At 40.4% G+C, this 16,899-nt stretch overlaps 1 protein-coding gene across 8 annotated transcripts in view; it reads right to left on the reverse strand.

Moving 5' to 3' along the window:
* Nucleotides 1-16,899, reverse strand: part of si:ch211-285f17.1 (sickle tail protein) — a 171,316-nt gene that overhangs the window by 126,394 nt on the left and 28,023 nt on the right. Inside the window, exon 1 of one of the 8 annotated variants that reach the window (XM_057824074.1) lies at nt 12,031-12,135. The exons of the other annotated variants lie outside the window; for them this stretch is intronic. The gene's annotated coding sequence lies outside the window, so the exon portion shown is untranslated. Of the gene's footprint in view, nt 1-12,030; nt 12,136-16,899 lie in introns of those variants that run through there. 8 annotated transcript variants of the gene reach the window in all.

Here is a 16,899-nt window from a genome sequence, read left to right on the forward strand (position 1 = left end):
GTCACGTGATTGGGGTCTATTGCAGATTTAGTCTTCCCAGCCTGGTGCAGGTCTACAATTTTGTCTCTGGTGTCCTTCGAAGCTTTTTGGTTTTGGCCATAGTGGAGTTTGGAGTGTGACTGACTGAGGTTGTGGACAGGTGTCTTTTATACCGATAATGAGTTAAAACAGGCGCCATTAATACAGGTAACGAGTGGAGCCTCTTTAGACCTCGTTAGAAGAAGTTAGACCTATTTGACAGCCAGAAATCTTGTTTGTTTGTAGGTGACCAAATACTTACTTTCCACTCTAATTTGGAAATAAATTCTTTAAAAATCAAACAATGTGATTTTCAGTTTTTTTTTTCCACATTCTGTCTCTCATGGTTGACGTTTATCCATGTTGACAATTACAGGCCTCTCTAATCTTTTCAAGTAGGAGAACTTGCACAATTGGTGGTTGACTAAATACTTATTTGCCCCACTGTATGAGACATTCTAGAGAAACTGTATGTATGCCTTGGTTTGACTCTGCAATTACTGGCGGTTACTTCACCATAAATTAGCTGGAATTGGAGCGAACAATGGTAACTCAAACTTTGGTTTTGGCGATTCAGCACTGTGTTTACCAAAGAGAGCGTGGAAGAAAATCATCCGGACGCGGTGAAACTCCCATGATTGGTCGGCCCTAATTGGGAGCACGCTGATTGCAAGTAAGTCATGCATTATGAAAGCTGGCAGTAAATTCAGAGTGCAATAGTGTGACTATAATTAAGCCTCTCTCCGGTTCCGCCGAGAGAGTCTTCCATCAAGCTGTCAGAGCTGAAGGACTCAACAGGATGTTTTGGAGTCTATTAATAAAAAGCTCCTCCAACAAGTGAGGGGAGAATTGACCTTTGGCTTTCAAGGAATCCAATTGACTATGCGGATACCGATAATGCTTTCTTTAAGAAGCAACAAAAAAATTCTGAAAAAAATCAAGCAGAATGAAATAAAATAAGGAGAGGCCCTGGTAAAAGGAAACCTAACAGGAAGGAAACCTTGAAAACCAAGGCGATAAAGTACACAAAGGCACCATGGTGTGTTAGTGTGGCCTGTTCGCCTTCTTCCTACCATTCTTAAAATGAATGGAAACATTGGATACGTCACGGAATGTTCTGTAAGGTAGTGGGATCTTGCGGGAATGGAAAAGCCAAGCCACAGTCTTCCCTTTCTTATAAGAACCCTAATGACAGACTACGAGACACCACAACTGCCCCATGATACTAATTAATATCTGTAGAGAATCTTTACAACACTTTCCCAAAACTTCTTGTGAGGGAAATTATACAAGAACCTTGTCTGACCTATTATACAATTTCACGACTGCAAAAAGCATACTTAAATATTTACCCACTGGGGAAACGTTTAGCTTTTATTAACGCTGGTAACAGTAGACTTCTGAGGTAGAGCGGGAATGGCAAAGATGTACTCCAAGGTGCAGTCTAGACTTGGAGGATCTGTAGGCAAAGCAACTTTTAGACCGCAAAAACGCTTACCGTGTACAGTGGAAAAATTGAAGTAAAAAGTCGCTGAAGAAAACTAAGAGGTGAAATGTTACTGGAAGAAAAAAACAGTGGTCACGGAAATGTACACTGTCCCATTAGTGAAACATGGAGGAGGCTCTGTTAATTAGCGCTGCAGATAGACATGCGCCGATTACCGGTTTCAAGGTATACCGTGATATAAAAACTTCACGGTTTCAAAACCGCAAAAAAATTCCATCATACCGTCCCTACGGTATTAGGTATTTTTTACGTAAAAAAAAAATGGAGGGAGAAATCCTTCGCTTGCAGGTGCAAGGCTCAACCCTCCCCCACCAGTTGTTGCTCAGTGTCAGTGAGTCAGCTGTGCTACACGATGGCTGGAGGAGGAGAAACTCCTGAACTTTTTACCCCATCGAAGACAAAAAAAATCGCTGGTATCGGAATACTTCGGCTACAGAAATGTTACAGATGGCCGCGGCTTAGAGGAGGAGGGCCAGCCGACATGTAAAATATGTTTGCGGAGGTTGGCTGTCGAGGAGGCAATACCTCCAATATAATTTTGCGTTTATAGATATTAAAAATTAGTAAACACTGTCATGAACGTTGCCCACCAGCGACGAGAATCAACTCCAGCGTGTTTAGTGTGTCTAGCGGTGGTAACACGTGTTTTTTTTATCTCTGGCAACTGTCTGTGTTGAGAAAGAGAGTGTGTGTATAATGTAAACATGGTACTAGTCATACACACATGCTTTTAATGGAAAATAATTCAATTATTTTTGTTCTGATGGTAATAATGTTAAGCCGTGGCTGTGGGTATAAGCTCGCCTAAAGGACTGCATTTATTTTAATTTTATTTAGAATATTTCATCTATTTTATTTATTTACTTAATGTGTTTTGAAAAACAAAAATCCTATTCAATGGCAAAAAAGTTTTTTTTTTTTTTTTTTTTTAACCCATTTACTGTATCTCAAAGTAACACTTTTTAGAGCTGCTGATGATACCTTCAAACCGTGATATTTTTGTTTAAGGTTATCATATCGTCAGAATCTCATAGCGGCACATGCCTAGCTGCAGCTATCGATTAATCTATTGATTAGTTAGTTCAAATAATCAAGTAATCAGATTACAAACATATTTAATGCCTTGCAGAACAGAATAAATTTAAGGAGATGTAAAACGAAAGCTTGCTCAGATTGCATGTTCAAGAGCATTAAACATGAATACAAAAATAAAATTGCGTTTCTTCAAACTATGAACAATTGCACTTTCATTTCAAGGGTAGTAAACTAATTTAAAACGAAATGAAAATACCAGAACTTAGCCTAAAACCGTATAAAAAAGTAAATGAGCATCAAATACCAGAGCTTAGCCTTAAACATATATTTTAAAAAAATGACAATCTAAGTACAGCAAAAGAACAATTGACGAACTTGCATAGCAAGTCTGCTTGCTTAAATGCCATAAAATGCTAACATTTATTTACAAAGCTCTGAACAAATCGTTCAAACACATACTGCAACAAACAAATTCTAAATTTACTGTAATTCTAAACTAAATTATGAATGCTTTCAGCCATGTTATACGAGTTATGGCATATTCACTACCGCCACTAAAGAGCAGTGTATCCACCCAAATCAGTAAAACTAAATGCACACACTTTTAAAAAACAAACCATTATAACACCACTCTAATTAAACAAGTCCTCGAAGCAGCGAAATTTAATTTAAAGCTTTTTTCCCTAATGGAATTACGCTAATGCCTCTTTTAACTTTCTTCTTCTTCTTCACACCGAACATAAAATACACGACAGCACACCCTGTGGCGAAACAATGTAGTACAGTTCCAATCAGTCATACAATAACACTCAACAGGTGGTTAACAGCATCAAAAATCTATTAGTGACACCACAAGCAATGACGAAGAATGTTTTTTTTTACAGAGTGTAAAGCTTTCGGTTACCGGTTTAGCAAACGTACTATACTTCCGGTGAACATTTCATAATAAAAGCCCGTCATGTTCGTCATATAAATAACAATTTCTGGAGTTAATCCCACATACTTCAGAATTAATATTATAATATGTTGAGTAAATACTACAGAATACAGATTCTACACTAAGAATAGCTTTCAAATGACAGTCTTTATGACAAATATGACTGGCAATGAATAATTATTATAATTATTTTACTACTATTATATATACGTAGTAGTATACTATAATAATAATGCTAGATTTTTTTTTTAAGAATTGTTTTGAATAATGTTGGAAAGGCAAAGTCCTTGTTCTGAATATGGTTACTTTCCATTCTTTTGCACTAGTAAATGCTATCAGCATTTAACCTCATTGTTTATTTGTGATTAATTATTGTTATTTACATCATTATTTGTACTTTATTAAAGAATTTAAGTGTTCCAAAACGGTTTTGTGAATTAATAAGCGTCAACAAAAATTTCATTGCTAAGTTAGTAAAAAACAAAAGAACATTATTACATTAGCCGACTAATCGTAAAACTAGTCGGCTGACTAATCAGGAGCAAATTTGTTGTTTAGGACAGCCCTAGTGTACCGGAACATATTTCCTCCACACCCCTCTCACCTTTTTAACCCCTGACCCAAGAAGAGGGCCCCTGGATATGTTCGCCTTAGGCCCCAAAATTGACAAATCCCCCACTGGTTAGCGCCTAGCTTGAACGCGGCTTTTAGAAGAGATGGGCTTGAAAACAGTCATAAAAAGATAAAATGGGGGGGGGGGGTAAGCCTGAGAATGTTTGGTTTTCTTTTTGTGCTCCAAATGAGCAATATTTCAAGATTTCTTACACGGCTGAGAGTTGGTGCAAACTGTCCATATGTGTGTGCATCATGTGTAGTCATTTGTTTTTATGCTCATGTGCATGCGAGTCAGTTTGCTCAGCGCATCTCTGACTGCGACTTAGTGCGCGTGCGTGATACTTGAACAGGCTCAATGGACAAAGGCAGTCTGAACGGGCATGTCAAATAAACAGACATGATAAAAAAAATCGGAATTGTGCATTATGACCTACGGTATGAACCTAGCCAAAGTGTCAAGTGAAATTCCCAGATTGCCAAGGTTCTACTTTATCACACAACCGTAGCTAATATGTTTCTGTTTCCTTCATCATTTAAAAATAAAGTACAGTACTGCAGTGGTTTGGGTGCATCCCTACAAAATATGACTGCGATTTATCGTTTGTTATTCCTTCCTCCCATCCTTCCAGTCGGCATTTTTAGTCTCGCTTTTTTATTTTCAGCCAGGAATATACACCATTTGGAGAGTTTACGTAGTGCCCATTTCAAATAAACTACATCGCCTATGTTCACGGTTCAAGGGAACTCCAGCGCTATGTATATGATGTTAAACACTGACGTTCACTAGAAAAGAGGAAGCTATGTTTGCTTTTAGCTGCACGGTCCGGACATCTGTGGTTCTTGCTTTGTTTGGGGTTTTAACAATGTCTGGCAATATGTTTCTTTGGGCTCATCTTGTGCTTTATCAGTCCCGAACAGTTTGGAATGGAAGATGTTTGTATATATAATCCTTCAACGACTTAGGGATTGGATTGGACTTACTTTGCATCAAGTTCAGTATTTACACAGTGCTGTCGAGTTATCAGTCAGAACAGGAAGGAATTCTCCAAACATACAGTGCGCAGACACAAGACAGGTTTCCTCTTAAAATAGCTTGGTTAAGAAAAACATCCCCCGACTCGCCGGATTTTCAGGAACGGACACTTTATTCCAATATGTCTGAGATAGGAGCGATTGTCAGGCGGAGATGTAATTACAAAATCATGTCGCGGTAATGAATCATAAAAAAGTGGGTGAATGAAATCATAAAAAGAGGCAGCGGGTTGTTTAATTGCTGTCATAGATTTTATGAAGATTACTCCATTTTAAGTCATTTTCTTTCACACCGTGAACCTCTCAAGGTTTTTTCGGCCTTGTCATATCATAATACGACCTTCACCTTAATGTGCTCGCTAAGAAACAACTGGGTCCTTGTGAGCTATAGTAAAGCATTCACCAGACTTCTAGAGACAGAGGCATGGTGATGTTTACACTGGAATAAATAGAGCTTGGCAGTTTAATAGTGCCAGAAGAGCGCCGGGCCAGTGTCCTTTCATGCCTACAGGACATTTGTCTTGGGGAGATGGACAAAAAGTCACTTCAACTATTGGTGGAGTCCTAGAAGCATGTGGCAAGGACATAAACTTCAGACAGATTCAAAGGAATGGGATAAGATACTGGCAAACACTATGTAGTCGAAATGTTATCTGTGGGTGAACAAACGGTGTAATTTCTCCATCTTTTCCATGGATAACATCTAAGTTATAAGAAAAACATCTTTTGGACAATCATATCTGTGTTGGCTACCCAAGTCATACTCTGGAAAGTAACAGCTTGATTTGAGGCTATTTTTGCTTGGTCCTGACTGCTTTGAAGTCTTTCCAATGAGTGTCCTGTCCATTTATGGATATTAAAAATTAAATAAACGAGCATGGGAAAGAAGGACACAAGGGAAAAGATGGACACTAATGAGTCATTACCAGCAAGACTGGCTGTTATTGCATTTCTGTCTGTGGGGGCACAATGTTAACTAAGACTAATTCAGGCCTATGACAGTTGATGAGCATTGCAGCTGCTCAATGAGCTACAATAAGTTGGCTTTGAATATGTTTATACATCAACTAATTAACTCATTCACTCCCAGCCATTTTCACCGGTGCAACCCCCTTCGCTCCCGGCCGTTTTACTGGATTTTGGCTGATATTGCAAGGCCCACAGAAAATTATGTTCTATTGCTATATAAACTAAAAACCCACCAAAAGAAAAATTTGACTCTTCAGCAGGAAAAAAAAAAATTGTTCATATATTTTTTCCATTCTTTAGAAATCAGCATTAGAAAATAGCTTAGTTTGAGCAATTTTCCAATTTCTGATGAAAAAAGAGAAATTGAGCTTTTTTTGATAAAGCATACATTTCAAACATAACTGACTTCAACACAGCTATTTTTTGCTTTTGTGACATCCCAAACATCTGAATAATGTTTTCCTTCTACAAAATAACATAAACAACAAGATAAATAGAACTTTTGTTTGCAAAATAACAATTTATTTACACATAACTAAACTATTGAACTGAGAGATGACACTGTTGTGGCAACGACAGCCGGGGTAAACTTTTCCCTAATCGCTGTAACAATATTGATTGGATGATCCATGTCATCATAGATCGATTGGTTCGCCCTGGAAAGCACATCCTTGTTTGACATGTCATGTCTGGGTCTGCGGGGAATATATGTTTGTTTGATGTGTGCGGCGCAGTGCAAAGTAGTGAGATTAAAGACGTGTGCTACACGGTGTTCACCCACAACGGCCTGATCATTCTAATATTTATAAGTGTAACAAATACACAACAATCGCCGTCTGTCTCATCAAGATGGATTTTTTTGAGTCTTTCTTTTGTGGTGACCACTGTCTCGTGGCGAAGTTCGCCTGGTGAACTTGTGTGGGGCATGTTGTGTTTCTGGGTGGGAACTGGTTTGGCCGTGCGCGTTTCCGGCTGAGTGGCGGGACACTGGGGGGTAGCGGGGGACCCGAGCGGCCGAGCACGACCTCGCGGGCTCTCGTCTGCTGCACTAGTGGTCCCGGTTGTCCTGCTCAGACTTCCCGCGCCTGGTCGTCCATTCGTTCGTCTTCCGCCGGCGTCCCGGCCATGCGGCCCGGCTATTTGTTCAGTTGAATCGAGTTGCGGGTCTTACAAAATGCGCTACTGCTCTCCAGTGGCTAGTTTTATTGCTTTAAAATGGATTTTCAGCATTGTGCTTTGGAACTAAGTAAGCTGCATCAGAACCTAGAGATGTCCCTTGTGGAAAAAAATGTAAAAGACGTATAAATACATCTTTGGGACACTGAAACAAAAACAAAACATATTTATACGTTTTCTGAGCATATGAGTTAAAGAAGGGAAAACTGAACATCATTTAAAAATACAGTGGTACTCCTACTTATGCATGTCTCTACAAACAATATTTTCAGGTTACGACACGCCACAATGTGGGGAAAATGCCTCGTTAAAAGTGAAATTTCAGGTTACGAAAGGCAAAAATACACCACAGTACGGGATGCTATGTTTATGGGCAGCGTCTCGCAGCTCCCAGACTTGACTGAAAGTAACATACTCATAGCTGCTCTGCCATTGGCTATTTCCGAGGACAAGGGCGTAGGTTTGGTCTCAGCATTGGTAGGGACGATATCACAACATAACCTGCATGTACACTTTTTGCTCGAGATGGGACATTAATAAGACCAAACAGATTGGGTTACCGGGGGTCAGGGCTACAATTCTCACGAATATGAACCTAATTCATTGATAGGCTAAGATCGACCAGTCGATCGCAACGCTAGTACATTTTCACTACATTTCTCACAGTTTAATTAATGTTAACAGTAGAAAACACAAACAGGAGAACACTTCTAAGGAGCTCCTTACTCGAGTTTTGCGGGTTAGCAAGTTCACACAGTTTAATGCTATGCTAACTCTGATGCAGGTCAGACTTTCAGTTGCAAAATTAGTAACGTGTTTCCCTCCTCCACAGCATTGACGTCTTTTTAAATTACTTACAGTGGCTATTGCTGGCCGAAAAAAACTAATATCCCTTGTCTCCGAAGGGGGCGGAGGAAGCTGCATGTTGTCGACATGTATTTCTGTCGGGGCTGTGTGAGTGTGCGTGTGTGTGTCGGGGGTGGGTAAAGTCAACAGCCAATCGTGCGTTTGGGGGGGGGGGTGGAGAGTTATTTTGTCGATACAAACAAAGCAAGAGATAGTAGAAACGTACGAAAAAGGGGTAAGTTTGGTTGATCTCAGCAAAGAATATGGCCATAACACATCAACAATCGGCAAGATATTTAAACATCAGCGCAAGAACAACATCGGGAGGTTAAGGCATTGCGTGGATGATTCCAGAATTTCAAAAAGAGGAATGGAATTCACTCTGTGATCCGGCATGGTGAGGCAAGTAGCGCCGACACCAAAGCAGCCAACGAATTTGTGCAAAAATTCAAACAATTGGTGATGGATGAGGGCAATAGGAGATGAGGACCGCAATTAAAAGGTAAATGATCATCATTTTTATTCATTATTTTTTTTAGTTGTATTTTTTTTTACATGATGCACAACTCTTATTTTGTTTATTGTGCAATCATCTAATTGTAACATGTATTTATTACATACTTCAATGCATTTTTATGCTTTGTAAAAGATTTGTGTCTGAATTTTGGGGGGCTTGGAAACAGATTAGGGCATTTACATGGAAAGCACATCTCTACTTACAGAATTTTCAGGTTGAGAAACTACTTCCAGAACCAATTAATTTCGTAAGTAAACGTCCTACTGTAAAAAGAAAGCTGAAACGTTTTGTTTCTCTGGACACTTGAGCCAATTAAAAGGTATGGTCCATTCATTTCTATAAGGGTTTGGAGTATTTATGTCATGATTAGGCTCCTCTACTGAATGCTAAAACCAATGTATGTACTGATCTGCCGCTTGTTTTTTTGGACTTTGAATCCTCAAAAAAACTGCAATGCAACAAACAAACACCCTAATGGTAACCTCATTAAGTCTTATCTCAAGTAGCTGCAGGAGTTGAAACGAAACCTCCCTTCAATGAGGTCTGATGAAACGTTGCAGTGATACGACTTGACCACGAGTTGGCTCAGGGCCTAGACGAAGGACGACAGCACAGACAGACGGGCGGAGAAACACCTGGTCGGACCTCTGAGATACCTCTCCCCCTCCCCTCAACCTTTGGGCCCGTGCCAGGAGTCCAGGTGTCTTTCCACGTCCGCTTAATGACCTGCCGCGGCCATCAAATTCCACGTGTGTCGGCTAAGCGCTCAGGTCAGCGTTTACCTCGGCGTCCTGGCGCATGAGACACGCCGGTCCAGGTAATCAGAGCTGCTGATCGCTTGTGAAAACGGAGCAGCTCACAAGCTTGCATTTAAAGACGAAGGGCTTGACTGAACTGAACTGGCAGCCGTCGCTTTACACTTAATAACAGTTTCCTCGCTACATCAGCACTGGGCAAAGCGCACAGGAAACTTGGGAGAGACAACTAGAGTCATGAACGATGAGGTTTCATGTGATTGTTGAGAACTGTTTGGAAGTTACAAGCAGCGTACAAATGTACTGAATTAATATGATGTTGGTTAATCAGATAATGCGCTAGAGCAGGAGTCCCCAACCCTTTTTGGGTCTTTTTTCACGTACTGGTGTACTGTCAAATTTTGCACCCTTACAAAATCTTGCTCCCAAAGCTTTGTGGCGGTAAAAAAAGCTCAGTTTTATATTCAGTTGGACTCTCAATGTTAACCAACGGTGCTAAAAAACTATTTGCATCATAAACATACATGTGCAACACGAAAATGGCGTAAATTAATGCTTAACGACACTGCAAAGTCATTAAGTGAGAGAGCTGCGTGCAGTTGTTGTGTGCAGCTAACATGGCAAACGTAAGTTAATATTCCTTTCTTTAAAGAAAGTTTGTAGTGCGTACTTTGGAATCGCTGCATTCGTGGTCAATTTTAACGTTATGCGCATGCCAAATTTGTCAGAACACCGGTAATGTGCGGCAGAAAAATGCCGCTAATATAAAATAATAAAATTTTTAGCCCCGTCGTGTTAAGTGCAGGGAAAATACAACTCACCCGCTGAATCAGTGGGGGGCCAAAGCTTGTTTCGTTGAGACAAGATGGCCCCGAGATGGGAGAGTGAGAGAAGCCCGCTTCACAAATATACTTTGATGGAAATTGTAGCACAATTTTCAGTGCTCTCCAAGCGATGTCAGGATATTCCGAAATGACTTTAATCCAGAACCTCAGGAGAGTTGTTGTCTCAAATCTACGTTTAAGGTCGCCGTGATTTGCGATCTCTACAAGCTGATATTCCTGTTGCACAGACATGCTCGAATCACTCGATTTATTCACATACAGGTCACGAATTGCCCTGACAACAATAACGCCCGAAGTCTCCTGCCCAATCCACAACAAACAATAACCCTGAACAACGCCCAAGCACACAGTCCTTCCGGACCACAGCCCGCCTCACCAGAGCCTTTAAAAGACAATGTTTAACGAAAAGTTGTCATTTCTCTCGGGAATCTTTTGTTGACTTGTGATACGGTGACCCTGGAGCAAGCTTTTCTCTTCGTCTGGGTCTATTTGCTTTTATGCCTTGCTGTCTGATTGCCAACTTGTGTTTCAGAGCCTATTTCCAGCTTTAAAAATGGAGTCAGTACAAGGAGTTAAAACTAAGGTGAACGCACAGAGTTTGGCCTTTTGGCTGGGTTGTTGGTGGGTTGTTGGTATTCAGCCAGCCCGGGTCGTTGGAATTGCGCCAGTACGTTCCGGCGGTTTGGCTGGCGTGATTATGTCAATCTGGCTAAAAGGTTAAATTCCTACAGGTACAATTAGGTACTGTTTGTGCGACAAAAAATAAATAAAAGAAAAAAAAGACTGGGGACAAAATGGCAAACAAGACTCTGGCATCGTAAAGTCAAAACCGCGTAAGTCGAGTACGTCGTAACCCGGGGACTACCTGTACAACAGTCAGTTTTGCTGATTTTGATTTGAAGCAGAATGAAACAGACACAATTGTCATTATATGTGTGCCATGTGGTATAAAGTCTACATAATTTTCTCATCTGACCACACACAGTGTGATGAGACCTTTTAAAATCAAGTCAGACAATAACTCAGTTTCATGCCCTGTTAATGCTACAGTAAGTTCACACCCCAGTCCTTTCAATTTGCCTCTCAAAATTGCCTTGTCAACGACATTCCCCACGATTCATTCTCAGTTTACACAAAATCAAAAGACAAATACATTACTCTGCCATTAGATCAGATAAAAGGAGTCTTTGAGGCTGCAAAATAACTCCTCGCAAGAAGCGCGTCTCCCCCCGTGGGAAAATCACACCGTGCGTTTGATCCTCCTGAGCAAACTCGGACACGCACGGCCAAATCTCATGCGAGCCTGAGCCGCAATCGGCCGTTTAACCGTCAGCTTCCTCGTGATCTGTAAGGGGAGGTGAGCACTTCAGGAGTGATGACTATGCGGCGGGAGGACGACAACGCAAGCAACAGATCGGATAGCTTCGTTAACTCGCTTCATTTGCAACATATCTTGTTTTGGGTTCACATAACTACCCTCGCACCCCCTACCCCTGCACTCCCATTAGTTTAATTAGACACAGCCACACACACATTAGAATTTCCTCCCTCCTTTTTTGCTTTACTGAATGGTTGGCTGCAGTTCAGATCAGGGCAAAAAAAAACAAAACACAAAAAACAAGACAACAGGTATGCAAAACAAGCTTTCAGAGGCAGATGGAAGCAACAGAGCAGTAAAGACAAAGATCCCCAAAGGAAATTCCCTTTTCCGTAGAGATAAAAATGACAACAAATAAGTTATGTCAAACAAAGAATTTGGGAGTTCTTCGATTACTCACCTTCGCTCTTAAGGGCGTCCAAACCCGACAGTCCCGAAAACTTTTTCCGCTCCTTCCCAACTGAACCGCACACTTTTCCCTCCCTCTTTCCCCTCACTCTCTCTCTTCCTCTCACTTTCTTACTTCGGCACTTCCTGGGCTGCTGTTTATACTCCAATCAGGTCATCCAACAGAACGGCACACACCCTCCTTTTCCTAAGCCAAGTCCTCTCGCTCTGCCATTGTTTGGCAAAGGTTTGTCACATGTATGCCTGCGAGAGAGCGTGTGGTATCCAGACGTGTGCCGATTACTGGTTTCAAGGTATACCGTGGTATGAAAATGTCAAGCTTTCAAAACTGCAAAAATTTTCTGCAGAGATAACCCCAGACCATGATTTTGCCACCACCAAACTTCACTGTTTTCTGAGTGAATCTCGGATCCATGCGGGCTCCAGTAGGTCTCCTGCAATATTTGCAGCGACTGTGGTGTAATTCAATGGAAGATTCATCTGAAAAATCCACCTTTTTCCACAAAGGTTTGGTGGTGGCAAAATCATGGACTGGGGTTACATCCAGTATGGGGGTGTGCGAGAGATCTGCAGGGTGGAAGGCAACATAAATAGTCTAAAATATCAACAAATCTCAGCTGCCTTTTACATTCCTAACCATAAAAAGGGACAAATTCTGCAACAGGATGATGCTCCATCGCATACTTCAATCTCTACCTCAAAGTTCCTCAAGGCAAAGAAGATCAAGATCCTCCAGGACTGGCCAGCCCAGTCACCAGACATGAACAGGATGAAAGAGGAAGCATGGAAGATGAAACCCAAGAATGTTGATGAACTCTGGGAGGCATGCAAGACTGCTTTCTTTGATGTTCCTGATGACTTTATCAATAAATTGTGCATGGATGCAGTCCTTCAAGCCCATGGAAGTCATACAAAATATTAAATTTGGATCTCACAGCACCACTACTTAATTCGCTTATGTTATGTAACATATTTTTGTATTTGAAGAACACTTTTTGTTCAATTTTCACACTACTTTCTGTAGGCGACAAAACTTTTGTCTTGCCAAAATTTGACCTTTATGTCTTCATTAAACGATAATTCTTTTTTTCAGTGAAACAAATATATTTTTGTACATTCAACATCATTTGGGAGGGTCTTAGCTTTCATATGAGCCATTTCTGAAACCAATGAAATAGTTAAAAGTCAAGTTATTAGCAATTGTTTCTTCAAAATGGATAAGCGACAAGACTTTTGCCAGGGACTGTACTGTTCCTAAGGTATTAGCTATTTTTTATCTCCCATAAATGCAAGGAGAAATCCCTCGTTTGAAGCTGTAAGGTTCAACCCTCCTCCACCCGTTGTTGCTCAGTGTCAGCGAGTCAGCTGTGCTACACGACGGCTGGAGGAGGTGAAACTCCTGAAGTTTTTCTCCCATCTAAGAAAACGAAATCACTGGTATGGGAATACTTCAGCTACAGAAAAGTTAGATGGCCGCGGCTTAGAGGAGGAGGGCTAACCGACATGTAAAACATGTCTGCGGAGGGTGGCTGCCAAAGAGGCAATACCTCCATTATGATTTCGCATTTATACAAAATGAAACACTAGAGGTGGGAATCTTGGGGCACCTAACGATTCGATTACAATTCAGAGGCTACAATTCGATTACAAATCAATTATTAATGCCCCCCCCCCCCCCCCAGCTGCTTTTAATGTTTCGTACATAGTTAAAATTGTACAAAAATCCTCTCAGGCTTAAATAAACTACCATTTCAGTATCAAGTTAACAGTTCAAAACAGTAAATAAAATACTAAAGTGCCCATTCTGTATAAGCAACTTTAAACTACATTCAATTAATTTAATGTTGTGAATCAACCGTTAAAGTTGTAAAATTTTATTCCATAATTTCCCTTCTGTCTACTTTGGACATGTGAAAGTTTGAAAACCGTTTCAGATTCAAGTTTTCAAGATTTTTTTTTAATATAATAAGTTAATTAGGTTCGCTCGGAAGGTTCACTACAACAGCCATCCATAGACGTCTACTGCTTTAAGATGTCGGCTGTTTACTATCGGCGGCAAGTCTGTCATTTCGCATCTAGTTTTCTATACATGTGATATCTACCGTAGCATTATGTGGGCGTAGTTTGTAGCGGCTGTCGGCCGCAGTCAGGTATTGTTGTTTTTTTTTTTTTTTTATCTAGCGGCATGAGTTGAGCATGATTTTTACTCTCGGTTTGTTCCTCATTGCGGCCCGAAGACCACACTGACTGTGTTTTATATCCGCTTTACTTGGCATTTTCTAATAATCGGAATTTGGATGTTTGTGAATCGTTCTTGAATCTTCCACGGCCGAATCTCAAATAATCTAAGACAGTGTTTTTCCAACCTTTTCTGAGTCGCGGCACATTTTTACATAGGAAAACATCTCGCAGCACACTGTTCCAAAATTACTTTCTGTACAGTGTATTTGATTATAAAATAATTTCTCAATATCTATACTTACTCAGTTTGAGTGAAACCTGACTCTGTTTAGATGAACACAAAGCAGATATCCTGGCAGGAATCTTCTTCAACAACCTTGCTCTGTTTTTATTTTTTATAGCTAGTTAGTCTTGAAAAGGTCAGACTTTTCAAACAGAGGGGATTTTAGCAATGTTTTTAACCATGTCAGGGCCGAGCATCTCACTGACAATGGCTTTGCAGGCAGCAAGCATTAATGTCTCTGCCACAGTGTGGGACTTTTTGGATTTAGCAACAAGTTTGGCAACAAGGTAACTGGCTTTGAGGGCTTTCTCATTTACCTTTGTAGTTTTTCTCCAAAAAGTTATCAGTTTCTCTGTGTTCACGAAGGCGAACAAAATAGTCCATTAACTTGTCTTGAAGCGACGGGTGTATTGTTTGGAGATGACGTTTAAATTTGCTTGGCACCACGACACTGCTGGATAGCTGCTCGTGTCGTGTTCAAGAAGAGAGATTGTCAGGTGTGCTGCGAGAAATTATCCAATATCGCTTTTTGTTTTTTACGTCGTCGGGCGGACTTGCAGTGGGAAGGAAGAAGTAGGTTGAAGGTTGTGGCCGTGTGCAGATGAGCGAGGTATTGCTCCTGTCGCCTTCAAGAACTGCTCGGATTTCTAGCCATCACCCACCTTGCTGTCCTCAACAATGTGATATGGGAGGATTGACAGTTGTCACAAATGGATAAGGTGGCTGATGGCTAGAAATCTGAGCAGTTCTTGAACGCGACAAGAGCAATACCTTGCTCACGATGTTTTAAAAAAAACAACAAAAAAAGCGATATTGGATAATTTCTCGCGGCATACCAGACAATCTCTCACGGCACACTGGTTAAAAAACACTGATCTACGAATCATGAATTTCGCACATCTCTAGTAAACACGGTCATAAACATTTCCCATCAGCTATGAGAGTTAACTCCAGCATGTTTAGTGTGTCTAGCGGTGGTAAAACGTGTTTTTTTTCCCTCTCTTGCAACTGTCTGAGAAAGAGAGCGTGTGTATAATGTAAACATGAAACGAGTCATACACACGTGATTTTTATGGAAAATAATTCAATTATTTTGGTTCTAATGGTCATAATGTTGAGCTGTGGCTGTAGGTTTAGGTTCACCTAAAGGACTGCATTCATTTTAATTTTATTTAGAATATTTTGTTATGTTTTTTTTTTTTTTTTTTAATTCTTTTAACATTATACATATGTTCCAATTTACTAATATGTTTTGAAAAATAAAAATCCTGTTCAATGGAAATTTTTTTTTTTTTTTTTTTTTAATCTCAAAGTAACACATTTTAGATCTGTAATTGCAATACTGTGATACCGTAATATTTTGGCTTAAAGAGCATACGACAGGAGAAAAATAAGTCTTAAATAGCATTATTATGTGAATTAGAATCATATTTTGAGACGATTCGACTATATACAACAATTTCGCAAAGCGCAGATGACGAGAAATTAGTCTTTTAATCTGCCGGTTAGCCACGCCTACCATTATAGGGCTCTAGCGTCCCAAACAGGTGGATGACGTCAGTGGGAGACTGGGCTCATCGGTTTTACTATTCAGCCCATTGAGGGGGAATTATTCAGAACAAGATAAATGCGACGAAGAGAGCCGCAAAATGTAACTGTTTCAGTCTCTCTACTGCAATATTTTTACAGGATATTCTTTTTATCCAAGTATTTTTTTCCCCAATAGCTAAATAAATGGCTTGAGAAGGACCAGTCAGCTCGTCGAGGGGAACTATTCACAACGAGGAAAACGCGACGAAGAGAGCTGCAAAATGTCATTGTTTCAGTCTCTTTACTTCAATAATTTTACAGGATATTCTTTTTATCCAAGTATTTTCCCCAATTGCTAAATAAATGGCAAGGTCATGACAAATAACAGTCTTGTGCTAAATGGAATATGAAATAATAAAAATGCATATTCAGGACGACATGGCAAAATTACTCCATAATGGTCAAAACTGTCGACTTCACCTTTACTGTCGCACCTCCCGAAAGATATTTTATGACACCTAAATCGGACATATGTCATTTCCCTTCCCCGGCTTCGGAGAATGTAGACAAACCAAGAGGCGTGACAGCGAGCCGACATGCTAACCCGAACCGAGTGATGTTTCAAAGTCTTTGAAGCGGAAATTCACACATAACTAGCCCGGATTATTTGACATGACGACTGTTGTCGATTGTCTTCGCGGATCGGCAAACCACCCGGCGAAGAGAAATTTACAGCTCGTTCCCCGGATGAGGGCAGCTGCAGTTGTTGTGCAGCTAACGTGCAGCTCATGTGCATGAGGAGAGCTTTTTACATGCCTATCAATGATCAAACGTAAGTAGTTCTTTATTTAAAGAAAAATTGTAGTG

The sequence above is a fragment of the Corythoichthys intestinalis genome, chromosome 20 (genome assembly GCF_030265065.1).
Source record: "Corythoichthys intestinalis isolate RoL2023-P3 chromosome 20, ASM3026506v1, whole genome shotgun sequence".
NCBI lineage: Eukaryota > Metazoa > Chordata > Actinopteri > Syngnathiformes > Syngnathidae > Corythoichthys > Corythoichthys intestinalis.